This window comes from Miniopterus schreibersii (assembly GCF_964146895.1).
Source record: "Miniopterus schreibersii genome assembly, chromosome: 6".
Lineage (NCBI taxonomy): Eukaryota > Metazoa > Chordata > Mammalia > Chiroptera > Miniopteridae > Miniopterus > Miniopterus schreibersii.
Genome location: NC_138107.1, coordinates 18,280,020 through 18,294,225, shown reverse-complemented (window position 1 = coordinate 18,294,225; position 14,206 = coordinate 18,280,020).

Genomic DNA, 14,206 nt, shown 5'->3' with positions numbered 1-14,206 from the left:
CAGGGCTAAATGTCCAACACTTTGGAACCTAGCACTGAGAAGAAGCAAGACTGCTTTCTTCCACCCATAGGTGAACTCTTCTTCCCCAAATTAGTCATGACTTTTCCTTTCTTTAAGTCATCCTTTTGAATACGCCTATTAGTCATTGCCACACTTAGAAGTAAAAAGTGAGTGGAGGTGGCAAGAAGGCAGGAAATGACTCCTTCTTGGCTGATGTTCTCTCATAAAACAAGTTTTTCTGTTCGTGTCAGTATTTCTTCCACTGGGTCAAATTATGAGCTTTGGAAGTTGCTTATACTTATGGCTACTAACTTGTTTTAGTGTATTAATAACAAGCAAAAGGATTTATACCCTCAAGGTTTTACCTTCTGTATTGTTAATAACACTAATCCATCCCTTGCCTGTCCTTGCCTTCCTACCTTATCATTTTATTCAAAACACATCTAGCACTCATTGACACACATTTCCAACAAACAAAAGAATTAACAGAATAACTGCTATTTATCATGGCAAACAAATATTAGCCAAAATGTTGAACAACATTTGATTAGGCTAACAGCAGGTGAATAACTCTGCTCTTGCCGATGTTTCATAACACAATTGTTTCCATTAAAACAAATAGCCACTTTCATCTTTTTATAAGAGGCTAAGGTGTTCCTCAGAATTATCTGAACATTGCTTTGTCCCTAGCACAGCCCTTGGCCCATTACTTGGCACACGATAAGTACTTAATAAATGTTTGCTGGAGGATTAGTGAATGAATGGTATGGCTGGTTCATTCTGCCATTTACTTTCATAGTTTCCAGGTAACTGCTAATATTTCCAGTTGTTGAAAAATTTTTTCCAATCAAAAATTATTCTCTATCATTGGCAAATTACACTTGTGGCTTCCTATTATTGAAAAACAAACAAACAAATGAACAAACAAAATGAGTGCTCTAAGTATTAAGATAAAATACATTAAAAAAAAAAGATTGGCACATTTGCTAAGAAATCTTTTGCCTTTAGAGGCATTTTGAGTGTGACTCTGTTTCAATGGATTCTTTATTCTATCTGTATAACCATGGTGGGCTTTTGGGGATCTAGTAATGGTAGATTGTTTTAAAAAACAAATGATGGGTTTTTCAATTATTGCTTTTGCTAGACAATGGCTTAAAAAAATATCCCCAGTCTGGTGTACATCACAGTTCAATAGCTGCAATGTCGAAACCAAAGATCTGCTTAGAGCCATTTTCAACACACTATACTTTATTTCTTGGCAGATATTTTTCCTTTTTACTTTATAAAGTTCTCAGAGAAATAACCTTACTCAAGTGCTTTATTTATGACCAAAATTTCCCAATTATCCTAGAATGCCATAGCATTTTTCAGAAGGATGAAAAATAAAATACCAACCCCCTTTTTCCCAGACCATTTTGGCATGTATTTCTTCATATTTTACTCTTTTGGGTCTACTTCAACTTGCTTTCAACTTATTTACTTCCAATTTTCTACTGGAACCAAAGGGCAAAATCAGCTCTGTATTGTTTTTAACAGAAACCAGACTCTTGATAAAGTTACCCATGTTGATGAGTCATTTTCCCTCAAGGATTCTACTCTCTTGTAAGGACATAAATCACTTGATTATCTAGAAAGCAGCAATATTATTTAGGAAATGAGAACTAATTTCTACACAGGCCTGTTCAGACTGTTTCCCTTAGAAATTTAATAAATGTTCATCTGCACATCAGTATTAGAAATGAGCTTCTCTATCATGACATTTCCTAGTTTGCTCTACAGAACACGAGTTCTTTAAGAGCATGCAATCCCATGAACATAGAATCCCATGGTCAAATATATTTGGGAAGTGGAATTTTCTCTCCCCTTCACTGGGAAATTAATTGTACCCATCTAGGTTAATTTGAAGAGTAGGCTTCATTTTGCCAGTGTTGAAGCCCTTTGGACTTTTAGTAGCTCCTCTTAATGAGACAGGGAGAAAAAGACCTTCAAATGGTCTGGGCTTTGATGTACTTAATACTATAACCTTAGAGTTAGTGTATATCAATATCCTTTGTATGTTTTATCTGATACTGATAGTCCCACATACAGAGGCACATCAAAATTTTGCAGGCCCTGAAGCATATAAAATCTGGAGTCCCTTTGTACAAAAAAACCCCACAAAATTATCTTACATTTGCAAATTTTATATAAATCTATGGCAATGTGAACAAAGGGCCCTGAAACTTAAGTCTCATTAGTTACATGCTGAATCTGTATCACCCTCCTTGGAAATAATATTATATTATCATTTAATATGATATTATATGGTAAATGTTAATATAATATTGTTTCAGTTTCATCCCTTCTGGTTTCTTCCCACGTGACACAAATCCTACATTCTTAGAGTTGACAGATTCAGCAAATAAAAATGTAGAATGCCCAGTTCAATTTGAATTTCAAATACACAACTTTTATTTTTTTTTAGTTTGTCCCAAATGTTTCATGGGACATATTATACTAAAAACAAACAAACAAACAAATAAAAAACCAATTCATTGTTTATCTGAAATTCAAACTTAACTGATGTCCTGTATTTAACTGGCAACCTATGTGTTCTAGTCACAGATGAGTTAACACACACCCCCCCCCCCCGTCCAACAAATAAAATTCTATGTCAAGACTTCTCTGAAAATGATATATTCTTTCATACTTCATGCCTTGATTCAATGTTTCCTAAATTTTCTTCATAAGAAGATGCTCTTGGGGGATCTGTAACAAATACAGACTCCTCAGGCCCACCCCTAGTGAATTTAACAAGCTTTCCTGGTGAGTTTATGAACAGGCCGACTTGGCAAGCATGACTTATTTCAGGTAGTTTCATTTCCTCAGCCTGGAATGCCCTTTGGGTACTTTGATCCAGCCTTTCAAGCCTCTCGAGGAGAAGCTGTTCCTCATCGTCACCCCCTCGCCTGGGCAGATTTAATCCAACTGCTCTCAGGATGTCACTGCTGTTTACAGGCTTCTACTGCAACGGTCTGCACAGTGAAAGTGTGCTTCCCGGACCAGCAGCATTAGCACCTGAGAACTTGTTAGAAATATAAATCTTCAGGCCTCATCCCAGATCTACTGAATCAGCCGCTCCAGAGGCAGGACCCAGCAATCCTTGTTCTAACAAGCCTTCCAGGTGATTTGGATGCACGCTCAAGTTTGAGAATAAATCCTTTCTATTAACGCCCATTACCCTTGTTATAGTTATGTGTAGCTGTTGCACTTTTCCTTTGCTGGTCTAAATTCTCTGAGTGGTAGTAGCTGCACTGTGGTTTTGTTTTGTTTTTTGTTTTTCATTCTTTCTCTGTGCCTGGCACATAGAGGATATTTAAAACTATTTTTTTGAATGAAAACTTTGGTGACTAAACGGGCGAACAGATAATTGTGGAGTTTTTTGCAGTAAGCTATCTAGTAAAAGCTGTGACCAAGAGGGTATACCATAAAGCTAGTGCATGACTGAGCTGCTCTGGGATCCTATGGTGCGACATCGTGGCTCCAAGATCTAAATGATTTTACATTTTTCTCAATTTGCCACTTGCTCCCGCTTCCCTTAAACATTTTTGTTGTTCAATAAAATTGTAGGATATAAAGAATTCGTATGGGTTATTATCTCTCATAGTTTTAATGCTAATGTTAAAAAGCATGTATCTATAAAGGTGAAGTGTTTGCAGGACAATTACTCCATAGAAACAGTTTGAAATTAGAGACAGGCCATCTACAGAATTACATAACTGTGTGTAAGAACATGTTGTAAAAATTACACTTTATATACATATCCAACATTAACCAATGGTGATGGTTAAAAATGACAAGACCTTATCTTTACGATGGAATAAAAGTATTTGCCTTACACAAAGCTTTCAGAGAAGATGACTGAAAACCAGCTCTCTAATTGGGGGAGAAACAGTGATCTTGTTTTAAGCATAAATCACCTGAAATATTAAATCCCCTAAAATACAAACAAATTTCAAGAATTAAGTGCTAGTTGTTTTGATGTTTCTATCTGTAGATTAATCTAGATATTGTGAATTATTTAGGCATGATACATAGATACAGAAAATACCATACACTTGTGCAATCTAGCATGGAGAAAAGCACAAAGGATTAGAGGTCCCTATCTATTTTCCTAAAAATCTTCTTTCTTCCTCTTTGACTCATCTTTTTCTTTTCTTTTACTCTACTGAAAAGATGTCAATTAAGATGAACCAATTAAATCAATTTTTCCCCCAAGCTAGATAGTGGAGGGCCAAATCAACCACTCTGTGAAGAGCAACTTCCTGTTATTTTGTGGTAACAATAGGCAATGTTGCATATGAAAGCCGCAGGAACATGAATTTTAAACTGTGAGTTAGAGTATTAGAGTGAATAAATCATTCAAAGAGTAAGTGATGGATTACTGCAATACCCTATCACACCCACTAACATATTCAGTTAGAGTAACATAGGCTGGTGCTTTGGACACTCGAAAATTCTTGGGCATCCAGGCTACATTATGGACGTAGGGTTTTGTGCTATAGTATTGATTGCATTCGTTTCTTCCTTTTTATCTTCACTGCTACAACCCAGTTTCATGCATTATGATCATTATCCTTGGTGAGTAAAGTATCCTCCTAATATTTCTTTGGTCTAGGTCTCCCACCTCCAATCTCTTCTATGCTTATGTCATTACAGACTAATATTTCTTCTAAATCCTGACACTAATAATATTCTTTTAAAAAGTTATTCCAAATTCCATCAAAACAAACGTGAATTCTTTAGCATGACATTCATGGGTCCCTATACCAAACTTTTCCGCTTGTGCAGAATTCAACGCCCCCTCTGGAAACATGTACTCAAGCTAAATTTGAGCTCATTGATCCAGGAACACCTTCTGTGCTTTTGTTTCCTCGTGACTTTGCTAAGGCTATTCACAGCACATGGGATGCTCAGGTAAAAAAATCTGACCCCATCATAAGTGCTCTTAAATGCAATGTATTTCTACTAAGTTTGGCTCTACTAGAAATAATCTCTCTACACTGTAGGTACTCCCTTTGGCACTTTATAAATTCTTGCTTGGCACAGGTGCCTTTCTATTGTGACCTTTATATCTTCACTCAACATAAGGCTCTATCAGTATTTATTGGACTGAATTTATTGACTTGGCGGTCTAAGCCACTGGCTTTGAAATTTGGCTCCACATTGAACTCACTGAGGGAACTTACAAAAGTACTGAGACCAAAGTCCCACTGGTAGAGATACTAATTTAAATGGCCTGGAATGCAGTCTGGGTATTGAGACTTTAAAAATTTCTGTAGAAGGTGCTGCCAATTCTGGGAATACCCAAAATGTCTTTTGGAGTGTCTGTGGTTTCCACAGTCTCCTATGGCTACTTGGCTGGTGGGTTTATGTCCATTCCAACTCTGTGAACATGTAACTCTTGAACAGCTATAAAATGTGGCTTCCCTACAACTTCAACCTTATCTTTAACTCCCAGCAGCATTATAAAGAAATGCTTATCCCAGGCTTAAAGATTAAAATATGCTCCTCCAAACTTCCTTATAGTCCTGCTTGCTGGTTTTGGGGAACACTAATTATTATAATTCAGACTCTAATTATAAAAAAGAAAAAGGTTAGTGTATAAACTGATTAGTTTAAAACTATGTACATATATTATATCCCACTGTGATCTCCAAAGAAAGTAAAAGTGACTCTTAAGTATATGACTTAAAAAATAGTTTTAAGCATTTTAACTAAAGCATTGTCTTAAACTTTGCATTTAGAAAAGGGCATAGAGAAAAATCTATGCACATATTTTCATCACATATAATTTGCATTTGTATCCTTCTATACAGGCACCGTTCGTATTGATTTATGATGAAAAGATGATGTATTGCACCATAGGCATGTAGTACTGTTTACAATGTTTTCTTTCCTAAAGTAATCTATAAAGCAGGGATAACAATACCTATCCTATGAGGCAGATGTTATTTGAATCACTGCCAAAACTGAATAATATTAACTGAGATGATTAGTTTGAATTGCTTTCTGGGAAGGTTTGAATTCCAGTTGATCCATGTCAATCTCTCACTCTTGCACATTGAGGGGCACCAGGTGTATATGTGGTGACCAAGTGGCCACAGGCATCTATGACAGAATATGGTGTGCCATGAACAGGAGAATCAAACTCATGCCCTACAGTGGTTCTTGTAAATGCTATATTCTAAGCAATTAAGATTATAAATTTAAGTGTTGTTGCTTAATTTTTGGATCCTTCACTTTAACAGATAAAACAGTATCAAGATGTATATAGCTGTTGGTTCTAGCATTTCAACTTATTGGAAAGGACAGTTAGTTTCAACATACCTGAAATTTATCCTTTATATGGAGCCTTATTCCTGTGTAACTCATTATCAAGGAGAATTCCAGAAAATAAAATGAAACAACAGCCAAAACACCCACATTTAGGCCTTCACTCAGATTATTAAGTAACTCACTTTTCATTAGGTCACAGGCAGACAGGAGAGTTCTTTCACTTATTTCTTCACTGACTATATAATCAGCAAGTGTCTGCTAAGCAGATGGACCTGTTCTATATACTGTTTGCCTTGCCAGCTGCCATTATTAAAAGCAGTAGGGAATTTCAGATTGGAGCACATATAAATAACAATGGATAATTCTTTTCTCAAACTTTGGTGTTTGCAAATATGTTCACCTGGCCAGTTTAGTTTTCTAAGTCCTTATTTCACTCCTTTCTAGTCATGCTCATTCTTACCTAAAAGAAAAACATGTTTCAATTACTCTAAGAAAAATCATTTTAGAAATTTAAAAAAAAATTGAACATATTTAAGCAAAAAACAAAACAAAATAAATTAATGATTAAATTATTAAATTTAGACAGGAAAATGGCTATTGAATAAATCTAGACATTTCTATACAAAATTCTTGGCATCCTTGTTTAAAAAAATATGAAAAACAATATAAAATGAAATGTTATTAGACAGAGTTCTCGATTTAGTCATGCAAATGATGAAGATGACTTTGCAATGACAAAAGCTCCTACAATGGGTTGCCGATTATTACATTGCTTCAGTGTAATTTTGGCACCAGGCGCACGTAAATCCTGGGAATGTTGGTTATATGCACGCCTTGCAATGCCAACACATTTTTCATGAGAAAACAGTGGACTTGGGCATTTGAAGATTTGACATTCTTGATTTTAATATTTAGAAGTTGTGATGACAGCTCATGACTAGTTTCACCCAGACTTGGAACTGTCTCACATGCAGACTAAGGGATGTGCTTTTTGAGTGTGCCCCTGGACTGCTCAAGAGCCACCAGTCTATTATTGTTTCATCTCTGTAACTCTCACAGAGTAAAAAATCACTGGTTCAAGCACTTTACAGTCAATGTTCCTGCAGTTATACAATGTAATGCAGTGAGAAGATTTGAGCAGAGTTTTTGTTTTTGTTTTGAACTAACTATAAATTGCTTTAGAGTTGAAGTTAGTACAATTATTAGGGATCTTAAAGGGTCATCTAAATATTTCAATAACACTTTAATAATTTATGTTATAAAGATATTTGTGAACTTAGAGATTTATAAAAATATACCTCAGGAATGCCAAGCTAGTTTGAATTTGCCTTATCTTAACCATGTAGGAATAATTGATATATATTATCATGATACTACTTTTAATGCATTTATTCTTGAATTTTTAAGGGACAAAATTTATAAATATTAGAACTTGTGATTCAATAAAGGGCCTAAGAAGTATAGATTGTTACATTACATTGTGATGTCATGAGATGTTATGTTTAAGAAGTTAAATTCCTTGTTAGAAGAATCCCTAAAGGAGAGGAGGCCCAAAGATCCCACTCAGTATAGATGAAGAAGTCATGTATTGTGACATTCTGTGGGGCATTTCATACTAACAATAAGAAATGAAGAAGGGCCCTGGCTGCTGTGGCTCAGTTGATTGAGCATCGCCCAAGGCACCAAAAGGTCATCTGTTCGATTCCTGGTCAGGGTGCCTGCGGGATGCAAGTGATTGAGGTTTCTCTTTCACATCCATGTTTCTCTTTCTCTCCCTCTCCCTTCTTCTCTCTCTAGAATCAATAAAAACATATCTTTAAAAAAAAGAAAAAGAAATGAAGGAGAGTACAGTGAATGCATGGACAGACCAGCTTGCAGCATTTGGAATAGCGATTTAGAAAGAATTGGTGAAGTCAACTGACCCTGGGAACTAAAGAGTAAACACCTGTATCATCTATCACTATTTTAATATGCTAACTATTCCTTGTTATGACTAATGGTCCTAATTTTTTGTTGCTGTTAAAATAAAAGGACAAAATAGTCAGAAATACTGTAAATACCTTTGCCTAGTGGCATTATAGTAAATATACTGAGATGACATTTTTGTAAGTAGCTAAGACTTTGTTATTTTTCTTATGTTTTTACCTTTAGGCTTTAGACCATAGATTTCATAAACAGAGTAATCCTGAGGAATTTGATAAAATTATTATAGCTCTGTGTATCCAAAGGAGGAAAATAATAATGAAATACACAAGGAAATATTTGCAACATGATTCCCCTGGATTGAGTTATGAGATTATTGTGATCATTAAATGTATGTTTACATGTGCAAACCTATGAGGAATAATTTATTTTTATTTTTATTATAGTTAGGAAAATCTCATTTATAAACTGTATTTTCAGTTATAGAGAATGGAGGTAAATTTTGATAATGAACCAAATGCAGGCAATTTTGAGATTTTGAAGGGCTCATATGAGAATATTTGCTTCTTAGAAAGATCTAAAATGGGCACTCGGGCATTTCCCTACTTTGAAGATATTTTGGAATGAAAATATAACATGTAATATTTTTTATATTGACATTTTTGGTCAAAAAATTTTAAAACTTTCTTCAATAAGTAACTTTAGTTTTAGAGCCCTAAATACAGAGTGGTAAAGCAGAGAGACTTAAATGGCTTTTTAGTTTATTTGTATATTTTAGGAGTGATAAGTGAGGCTGTTTTCATAAATGAGATGTGGTAAGAACCAATATGTCATTGAATATTTAAAAAATAATGTTCTTAGAAGGAAAGACACCTGAAAATGACGGTTTGCTATTGGATTGGATTGATAAGACACTGAAGTCTTATAATTTCATACTTTTAAATCATTCTTTATTTTGTTAGAGAAATTAGCATTTTGTTTAGCCAGGATCAGGAAAAGAAATGAAAATACTCAAGGTTTACTTTCATTCCTGCAACTTGTCTATGTATGGGACAAGAGAGTTTCTTTTCTTCTTAGTAGTTTTCTTCTCACTGATTGTAACCCTTCCAAAAGTGACCCATGTTTCAGAACTCCAATTTAGCCAAAAATAACAGTAATGATATCCAGTGGAAAAGAAAACTTAAGTAAAATGCCAACTATTGGTAGCTTTGTTTCTTTCTATTTGTTTAGGGTAAAGAAGCAAATTGAATTTTCCTTCCATGAATAAGAAGTTCACTTGGGATTATTCACAGGTTATTTGAATATTGTGCACCTCACTCAATAGGCTCTGCCTCAAAGTCAATGTCAGGTTAATTATTCTTCTGAACCAAGTTTTGTGCTCTGGGACGTCTGTAGAGAGACAACCAAACAACTGCCCTGAGAGATTTCATATTAATGAATGTTATATTAACCAGAATGCACAAATAGGACTGCACATACGGGTATTTCTTTTACATTTAGCTTGGTCTCAACTTATAAAGTGAAAGAGCATCCAAGAGAGGTGATAAATAATATTGCTTTGTGGCTTTAATATATTGCCATTTAATCAAAGGTTGCATGCCATTTTGTCTTTAAATACCCTTATGAGGTAGCTTAGAGAGATCTCTGCCCTTTACAATCTGCAACAGATTTCCTATTTAAGAGCAAGAAAGTCTATTGCTGGAAAATATGCATAACTAACAAGAAAGTATAATAAGGTTGGTACTTAAACTCTGCTAAACTTTGAGCTATTTGCATTGATAAATTTAAGGTATAATTTATCAGTACCCAGCACTATTCTGTTTAAGAAGAAAATATGCCAGAATTTCTTGATTATACCTCAAAATGGATGCTGCATACTGCCACAGGGCTTGCGAGAATATAACAGTTTGGTCTTTTTCCAGCTCTCTTACTGTGGCTACCAATTGCCAGCAAATCAGTCAAATGGAATGATGAAAGATATTTCAGTTTCCAGAGGGAAATTCTCTTGGACATCTTACATTAGATAACTTAGATGCTCCCCACAACATAGTGTAGGCAATCTCTGCCAATATCCAAGGTCATAAATTTATCCAGGACTGGAAAGCAGCACACTTACACTAATCTCCACTTTTCTTTTACCCATGACAGTCTCTCTTAGTTATTCCTAAGGAGTTCTTCAAGGAACTCTTTCCCAAGTTCTTCCTGTGGGCAATAGGGCTGCTCTAATAACCATGAAGACAGAGGAAAAGGAAACCATTCTGCTCCTCTATCTGGCCCTGCCGTTAGCCATGTTGGAACCTAGAACACACTTAGAAATGACTCCTAAAAATCCCAGTTCAAACATGTGACATGAAGCAGGCACCACACATAACCAGTAGATGTTTCTCCTCCTCTGTTTCTAACATTTCCTTCTGATTTTTAAGACTTCATAATTAACATGACCCATGAGAACTGGGAAAAATAGTAGGGACTGGATTTCTATCATTTAAAAAAGTACAAATTTAGCAATGATTTTTATAAATACGCAATACATTAAAATTATGTACATTATAGAGGTTCTCAGTTTAGGGGATAAACCCATTTAATTTTGACAACATATTTAGAGGTGCAGAAGAGATATGATGTTACCTGTAGATTAGTCATCTGTCTTATTCTTGACCCTATATATTTCTTTCTTTGAATAGGTTTTCAATTTATAAGAAAAGCAAGTGACTTTTCTATGAGCAATAGAGAGGTCCTCATTAAGAACAGAGAAACATCAAAAAAGTATTAATTATGTTTCAAGGATGTACAAAATCAGATCAATGCCAACAGCCATCCCTGGGAATGAATAATGCTTATCTGGGAGCTTGCTTGAGGTTTCTGTTCAAGGAGTATTCCTAGTAACCCACTTTCACCCATAAAATGATCTAGGGCTCATGCTTGGAAATTCAGGTGCACTTTCCCTGCAAAGAACAGATTAGGAATCTGACAAATGAGAAAAAAACCTTCAAGTGGGATATATTTGCATATAATCAATTTGTTAGCAGTTAAGAATCTATAGTTTTGAGGCACCATGCAATTCTCTGTGCTGTATCCTAAACTGGAAAATATGTGGAATTTTCCCACCTGTCCATCACACCTCCTTATAGACATCCTAATTTCTAAGCATGTGGGCTCATTTCTCAACATCCTTTCAATCTTATTCCAAACATTGTCTGATCTGACTCCACAAAACTTCCAACAGAACACTATCTCTTGTCCTTCTAATGAAAACATGATGGTGACTCAAATCTTGGCCATGTAGCTTAGAAATTAAAGTAATTTATTGCTGCTATGCCTACATACAGTCCCTCCCATGCTGGACCCAATGCAAAGAGGCTTTGTTGCTTTCATTTGTGAATTTTATGCTTTCATTTGGGTAAATATATTTGTAGTCATGATTTTGGAGATAAATCAATGAAAAAATTAGCTCATTTTTTCTCTACACAATATATTGGCAGGTCATTGCTTACAAAGGGTTGGTGTAAATGCCTGCACCACAGTAATGATGCTGAGTTTTATGTTTAGATTCAAGGTAGGGAGATTTCAAGGGCATAACAATTCAGCTATAGATGGGTTTGGAATCAATGTCATAAAATTGGTCACAAAACTTTTTTGTAACACAGAAAAAGCTAAACATATATTTTTTTTCTTTTTTTCTTTTTTTTAAAGGAATAAAAGTTCTTCTAGATCTCTTTTGAAATAAGTTACAGGTTTCAGGTTCACATTTGAAAGGATTATCAATACCATTTGCAAACACCAACAAAATAGACTGAATAGAGAGATCTCTCTAGAAAGAGGTTAAGCAAATCACTGAGTTCTCCAATCCACAGGAGACAACATCTAAATTTCAGTTTCAAGGCATTGTATTCTCTGGATCACCATGAGATTAGCTAACACAGGACATTAAAGTATGCTTAATTACTGACTGACACAGAATCTGGTATGTCCTCTACCTGGAAGCCAGATTTAGCCTCTAGGATTTTCCAGAAGATACTCTAGAAGAGGTTGCTGCCATTGACACCCAAGGAAGTCAATTTTTAAATTGTTCCCCTTGGGATAGAACTTCCTATGGAATTTAGGCCCTTGGGACCAAAACCTACAAGGCATTTATTACTAGGTGATATGATAATTTTAATAAAAGTTGCAATAACCATGAAAATAGTGTCTTTAAAAATCTATGTACTATTTAGTAACAATGCATGCATAGTGTCAGGCATTCATAACTATTTGGTCATAAAAATATGTGACTGTAATTTTGATATTTTCAGTCAACTTATAAAAATACATGTAATTCTGAATGGCAATAGTTAATCCCTAGCTCTATCAACAAGCCTAGAAGGATTAGCTTATTATGAGACTGTGTAATGGGTAATTACAAATGGACAAAACTCTCACCCTCTTGAAATCAACATTCAAGAATGGTTATTCTAGCATCATGGAAGCTTCATTTGTCACAATTCTTCTTCTAAGCTCACAAGGTAAAACCAAAATTCTGTGGAAATAAATAGGAATGAAATGGGAAAGGAATACTCACACGATACAACCACAGTGAATAATTCTTTCATGGAATATTCATGCACAACTTTCAAAGAGGTTCACAGTCCCTAGAAGAATTAATGGGTTGACCTTTAAGTACACCCTTTCAAAAGAAGTCAGCATGGTGGAAGTCAGCACATGATGACCTTTAACTATAAGAGATTAAGAATTTAACTTGTAGTCAAATTTCTTTCTACAATTTAAGTGAGTACCTCTTTGAAGTTTTATTAACCATCATGGAGAGTAAGCTCTTATGGTCTTTCTAATTTAAATATAAATTCTGATGGGGAAAAAAACACAAATCCACATTTCAGTTTAGATTCAGAAAAGGTATGGTTATTACAAACTTGAAACCTCTCACTTTAAGGGGAAAAAAAACAGGTGCAACAAAATAAAATGTTCTACATATCTGAGACATTTCTTGCAGGTTTCTTCTCTCCTAGGACTTGACTGGCCATCTTCTAGCAGTAGATAAGTTCCTAATTCGAACACCATCAGTATTTCACAAGTGGACAAAACAACAAGAGTAAACTTGAAAAACCAGGGAGAGCTGCACACAAGCTATTGAAAAAGGCAGAGGTTGGGTGTTACGTGCAAATCATGATCTCATATTTTAGGATGTGTTTTGGCATTCAGTAAGCGGAATTCTTGGAAATATCTGTTTCAGAGGGAGGTTGGGAGGGCAAGTGATGCTATTAGATTCTTCCTGGGCTTCAGTTGCTTCCTGGGACTGAGTTAGGGCATTTTGAGTGGTATATTAACTCTTCCAGAACAAGAAATTCCATTTCAATAAATTATTGCTACAGTTCACTAAAGAGTACCATGGTGTCCTGGAAAAGATAATGTCCCTTCCAAAATTCCACACCTCTAGTCACTTTGTTACAACTTGAGCCATAAGAAATTCATATTTATCTTAGTCACTTTAACCCTTGAAGATATAAACCCCAAAAGAATGTTTTTTTCTTTTCCAAATAGACACTATGTAGATTAAGGAATTAGAACTACCCTAGGGGTTTGACAATATACCCCACTATCCCCATATGCATTTGGCGACGGGCATGCTTGATTCTATATAAATTACTCTGCAACTTTCTCTACATGTGAAATTGGAGGTAATTAAGGTACTTAAGGAAAAAAAGACCCAAGTAGGCAAGCTTTTTAAAAATTGGTAAGTGCTTGGGGGTATGGCATGTCTTGGAAAGAAGTAGAGTGATATAGTTAGTAGAATTTCTCAGGTGATTACTTCTCACCTTTTGAAAGGGATGTAAAACATATCTTCACAAATAATGAGTAAACTGTGAAAGAAGAATCCCCCTCGTCCCCAAGAAACACCCAACTCCTCAGAAACGTCTACTTCAGATATGAGATCATGGTCTGCATGGCTACTAATGCCAAACACCGGTTC